The sequence below is a fragment of the Trichosurus vulpecula genome, chromosome 2, assembly GCF_011100635.1.
Source record: "Trichosurus vulpecula isolate mTriVul1 chromosome 2, mTriVul1.pri, whole genome shotgun sequence".
Classification (NCBI taxonomy): domain Eukaryota; kingdom Metazoa; phylum Chordata; class Mammalia; order Diprotodontia; family Phalangeridae; genus Trichosurus; species Trichosurus vulpecula.
In genome coordinates this window covers 132,996,970-133,003,338 of record NC_050574.1, presented here as the reverse complement: position 1 = coordinate 133,003,338, position 6,369 = coordinate 132,996,970, and the positions used below count along the sequence as shown (strand labels likewise).

At 39.8% G+C, this 6,369-nt stretch overlaps 1 pseudogene; it reads right to left on the bottom strand.

Annotated features, from left to right (window-relative positions):
- Positions 1–5,695: 5,695 nt before the first annotated feature.
- On the bottom strand, positions 5,696–6,144 carry LOC118836755 (annotated as a pseudogene).
- Between the last annotated feature and the right edge of the window lie 225 nt (positions 6,145–6,369).

Here is a 6,369-nt window from a genome sequence, read left to right as displayed (position 1 = left end):
TCCTCCTTCGGCTGGTGTGATGTTTCTCTCCCCTAGTTCTTCAGCCTGTTGGACCAGGACTTCATCCATATCCCTCTGCCTAACTGTGGATATCCCACAAAACTCTCTGCAGGCCCCTTTTCTCAATCCATACCCTTTCTTTGTTGCTTTTTTTTCTGTTTGGCCTTGTTAATTTATTATTAATTTTTGACATTCTTTTCTTTTTAAATTTTGAATTCCAAATTCTCTCCCTCCCTCCCACATCTTCCCCCACCCACTGAGAAGGCAAGCAATATGATATCAATTATACTTGTGAAATCATGCAAAACATAGTTTCATATTCACCATATTTCTTTAAAAAGCAAGAAAAATAAAGAAAGTGAGAAAATTATATTTCAATTTGTATTCAGAGTTCAACAGTTCTCTCTCTAGAGCTAGAAAGCATTTTTTCATCATGAGTCCTTTGGAATTGTCTTGGATTATTATATTGTTAAGAGTAGCCAAATTTTTCACAGATAATCATCATAACAACATTGCTATTACTGTCCCCGGTGATCTCCCAGTTCTTCTCACTTCGCTTTACATCAGTTCATGTGGGTCTTGCCATGTTTTTTTCTGAAACCACCACTTCATCATTTCTTATAGCCCTAGTGCTCCATCTCAATCATATGCCACAACTTGTTCAGTCATTCCCCAATTAATGAGCATCCCCTCGATTTCCAATTCTTTGCCAACGCAAAAAGAGCTGCTATAAATATTTTTGTATGTGTAGGGTTTTTTCTTTTTCTTTGATCTCTTTGGGATACAGACCTAGAAGTGGTACTGCTGGGTGAGAGGGTATGCACGATTTTTTTTTGATTTTTTTTTTATTTAAATTTATTTATTTAACATATTTGGTTTTCAGCGTTGATTTTCACAACAGTTTGAATTACAAATTTTCTCCCCATTTCTACCCTCCCCCCCACTCCAAGATGGCATATATTCTGGTTGCCCTGTTCCCCAGTCAGCCCTCCCCTCTATCACCCCCCTCCCCTCTCATCCCCTTTTCCCTTCCTTTCTTGTAGGGCAAGGTATGCACGATTTTATAGCCCTTTGGGAATTGTTCCAAAATGTTTCCCAGAATAGTTGGACCAGTTCACTACTCCACCAGCAATTCATTAGCATATCTATTTTTCCATCATCCCCTACAGCACTGGTCATTTCTGATAGATGTGAGGTGATACCTCAGAGTTGTTTTAATTTGCATTTCTCAAATTGATAGTAATTTAGAGCATTTTTTCATATGACTATTAGCTTTTATTTCTTCTGAAAACTGCCTGTTTGTATCTTTTGATCACTCATCAATTGGGTAATAGCTTTTATTTTTACAAATTTGACTCAGTTCTATACTCAGTATATATTGAGAAGTGAGGTCTTTATAGAAAAACTTGCTGTAAACATATTTTTGATATTGCTTCATCATCTGTCACCTTTCAGCAAAATGTAGTTTTCCTGATTATCTCTTTTAATTAAATCTATTTTTGCTTTTACTTTGAAATCATGATTGCTACTTTTTTAAAAACTTCAGTTGAAGCATATTAGAGTCTGCTCCAGCCCTTTATTTTAACTCTGCATGTGTCTTTCTGTTTCAAGTGTGTCTCTTGTACACAACATATTGTTGAATTCTGGTTTCTGATCCATTCTGCTATCTGCTTCCATTTTATGGGTGAGGTCATCCCATTCACATTCACAGTTATGATTAGTAACTATGTATTTTCTTCCATCCCATTCATCTTTCATTTCTTCCTCTCTCTCTCTCTCTCTCTCTCTCTCTCTGTGCATCTCTCTCTCATTGCTCCTCAAAAATCTATTTTGCTTTTAACCACTGCCTCCCTTAGTCCACCTTCTCCATTGTTATTACTCCCCTTTTCTCTTGCCCCGTTCCCTTCCTGTTGTAAGTTACATCTCTACACACAATTGAGTATGTACATATATTCTTCTGTCTTTGAACCAATTTGGATAAGAGTGAGGTTCAAGCATTGCCTGCCACCACCCCCCCCCCATTTTCCTCTCCACTATAAAAGTTCTTTCTTACACAACCCTTTTATGTGAGAAAATTTTCCCCATTTTACTTCTCCCCTCCCCCTTCTCCCAGTGTATCCCTCTTTCTTACCCCTTTATTATTTTGGAGATCATTCCACCATAACCAATTTGCAACCATGCCCTCTATCAATATAAACTTTTTTCAACTGCCTTAATAATGATAAAGTTCTTAGAGTTTCATCTTCCCATGTATCATGTTCCCATGTAGGATTGCAAACAATTTAACTTTATTGAGTCCCTTATGATTACTCTTTTGTGTTTACCTTTTTATGCTTCTCTTGAATCTTCTGTTTAAATGTCAAATTTTCTATTCAGCTCTGGTCTTTTCATCAAGAACGCTTGAAAGTCTTACATTTCATTAAATATCTACTTTTCCCCTGAAGGATTATGCTCACTTTTGCTATGTATATGATTCTTGTTTGAAATCCTAGCTCCTTTGCCCTTTAGAATATCATATTCCAAGCTAAATCTTTTGTTATCCTGACTGTCATTCCAGGATATTCAAACTGGTTTTTTTCTGGCTGCTTGCAACATTTTCTCCTTGACCTGGGAGCTTTGTAATTTAGCTATAATACTCCTGGGAGTTTTCATTTTGGGATCTCTTTTAGGAGGTGATTGGCGGATTCTTTCTATTTCTATTTTATCCTCTGGATCTAAGATAACTTCTTGAAGTATGATGTCTAGGCTCCTTCTTTGATGATGACTTTCAGGCAATCCAATAATTCTTAAATTATCTCTCCTTGATCTATTTTCCAGGTCAGTTGTTTTTCTGATGAGATATTTCACATTTTGTCATATTTTTTCATTCTTTTGACTTTGTTTTATCATTTCTCAGTGTCCCATAAAGTCATCAGCTTCCACTTGCCCAATTTTAATTTATAAGGAATTATTTTCTTCAGTAATTTTTTTGTGCCTCTCTTACCATTAGGCCAATTCTATTTTTAAGGTGTTATTTGCTTCAGTATTTTTTGTGCCTCTTTTACCAAGCTGTTAATTCTCTTTCAATAATTTTCTTGCATAATTCTCCTTTCTTTTCTCAATTTTTCCTCTTCCACTCCTGTCTCTTTCTTTAACTCTTCCAGAAATTCTTGTTGGACTTGGATCCAATTAGCATTTTTTGAGGCTTTTTTGGCAACTGTTTTCATATTGTTGTCTTCTTGTGAGTTTTTGTCTTGGTCTTCCCTAATGTAGCAATAATTTTTTATGGCCAAATTAATTTTTTGTTGTTTCCTCATTTTTCCAGCCTATTTCTTGACTTTGACCTTTATGTTAGGGTTGGGCTCTGCTTCTCTGGAGGTAAGGCTGCACTGTCCCAAACTTTAGGCTTTTTTGTGCTGCTATTTTCAGAGCTGATTTTGGTGGTCTGCAAGTTTTCAGTGCTTCCAAGGTGGTATGATCCTGGGAGAGGTATGGCCATTGTTCTCCTGGTCTGCACTCTGGTCTTTACCAAGGAAGGGCCCCTTGTACTCTGCAGCTACATATGTTAGCACTCCTCCTTGCCTTGGAACTGTTACCAGGGCCCCTGCTCCCTTGTGACTGACCCCTGCCCTGAAACTGCAACCCAGAACTACATATCAAAAATAGAGTTGCCAATCAGTGCTAGCTGTACCTAGTGCCAGCAAAGGGTCCTCTGCAATCTCTTTCAGACCAATCCTCCAACCCCCTCACCTGGGCGGAGAGCTACCACAGCTGCTGCTGCGGCTGGTGTTGCCATAGCCACCTCTGTGGAGTCTGGACAGACCTCCAACAAATGTCCACCCCTGTGTTACAGCTGTTACCTGCCTACTTCTTAAGTTCTCGTAGCCCAGAAAAATCTCTCACCCTAACTTTTTGTTGGCTCTGCTGCTCCAAAATTTCCTTTGAGGCATTATTTTAAAATTGTTTGGGAAGTTCAGCTGGGTGGCTACCCCTAATCACCATCTTGGCTGGGCCCTTATACCCTCTGTTTGTGATCTCATCAGGTCCCATGAATTCACCATTATCATCTTTTTGCAGATAGATTCCAAATTAATCCAGACCTGTTCTCTCTCTTGAGCTCAAAGTATGCTTTAACTGATTGACTGCTGAATACCTCCATTTGAAGGTCTTATAAATATCTCACTCTCAATATTTCCAAAATGAAAGTTTCCAGCTTCTTCTATTAGCTTATCCTTTCTCCAAACATTCGTGTCTTTGTTGATGACACCATAAGCCTCTCAGGCACCTCCATTAGCAAATGCAAAATGATCCTCACCTCTTTGCTATCCCTTAAGCCCTAGATCCAATCAGTTCCTAACTTTTCAATTTTTCCTATTCATCTCTCCTAATCATCCCTTTCTCTCCACTCACATGGTCTTCACCCTAATTCAGATTCTCATTACATCAAGCTTGGACTATTATAGTAAACTCCTTGGTCTTCCTACTGCCAGTCTCTCACATCTTTCTTTCATCCTACAAACAAATACCACAACCTATAAGTAGTCCAATCTGCCCTATTGGGAACCCAGATGGCCAGTTCTAGTTGGTCAACTCAGCTCATCCTCTCCTTTCCTTTCCTCTTATCTCCTCTCATCTCCTCAGGTATCATGCCCTCATCTGAGGGTGTTATGCCCAAAAGAAGATAAATTTTAATGGCCAAAACCTACCTAGTTAATTTGGGGTTTACTGGCTAGATTTCTTTCTCAAACACCAAGCCCTAAACCCGGTTCCCTCTGGATCTCATTGATTGGATAACAATAGGTTCCTACCCTGCCCAACCACCACTTAATAGTTATTTTTTGGGCCCTCCTGACTCAGAGTGAATGTCATTAGTAACTGTTTCTCTTTTGGCCAGCAACCCTGAGGGTCTTCCCCTCCCAGTTTGAAAGATAGATAGGTAGATAGATAGATAGATAGATAGAGATTAAAGGGGCCATCCCTTGATTTACTTGTTAAAGAGGCCTATTCACTGAATGGGCTTTTCTTCATTCAAAGTGAGAACTAGAAAAAAGACCTTAGCTTAAAAAGGCCAAGGTTCCCCACTGTATCCTGGGCAATCTCAGGTCATTCTGATCCATATCTGGCCACTGGACCCAGATGGCTCTGGAGGAGAAAATGAGGCTAGTGACTTTGCACAGCCCTCCCTCACTCTAATCAAATTAAATTGTTATCATCAACCTGATGTCATGGTCCTCTTCGAGAATGAAGGACAAAATCGCACAGATGCCAAAATAATATCCTTAAGACACAGGTTTGACTATAACTTTGCTCTTCTGAAGAAGTTTTAGTGGCTCATTATTCCCTCCAGGATTAGAGTTTTTTGATATTTTATTGTAACAAATGGGTCATAGACTCCTTTGTCTTTCTTGTGAAATCTATGGACTTCTTTTCAGAATAATATTTTAAATGCATAAAATAAAACACATAGGATTACAAAAGAAATCAATTACAATTAATATGGTAATCATAATTTTTTCCCCTTACTTCCAAGGCTTTATTGAACAGGATTACAGGGTTGTTTTAGAAAATGATAGTTCAATCCCCTGGGCATGAAATGTTGTATTCAGGGATGGAGACAGACATATACACATACACACATACACGCTCACACTCGGTGATGAGGACATACACATGCATACCACAGCTACTAAAGGAATAGGTCCAGTTTATATCCACTTTTAAAATCCTTATTCATAGACCCAGTCATGAGCACAAGACTTATAATCGACCAGCTTTTCAGGCTTAAACCACAAGCTGATCTCCTCAGCACTTTTTTACAGAATCACTGCCATGAATGTTGTTCCTGTCCACTTGAATGCCGAAGTCCCCATGAATGGTGCCTGGCTTGGAATCAGCTGGGTTTGTCTCTCTCAGCATCACTCTGCCTGTTTTCACCACACTCAAGCCCTCCCAAACCATGGGTACAACAGGCCCCCATTTCATATATTTCACAAGCCCAGGGGAAAATGGCCTGTCCTTCAGGTCAACATAGTGTTGTTTCAGATGTTCCTCTGAGGCCCTCAGGAACATCATGCCCACGAGGCAGAATCCCTTCTGCTCAAAACATTTGATGACGTCCTCTACCAGGCCCCGCTGGATGCCGTTGGGCTTGATGGCAATGAAGGTGTGTAGTCAGAATGGACTTTGTTTTCTTTGAATGACTCAGCTTGCCTCGTTGAGCTTCCCTGGACGCTGGGGCTTGCTCTTCTGGGGCAGGACCAGAGCTTCCTGTGTGATGAGTCATGGCTCTGGCTGAGGGGAGGTGTGTTAACATGGTCTACGCTGGGGGAGGGGCCAAGTCAAGAACCAATCGGCCCTGGTCGTTCAGGCGGCGCTTGATGATGTCAAAAA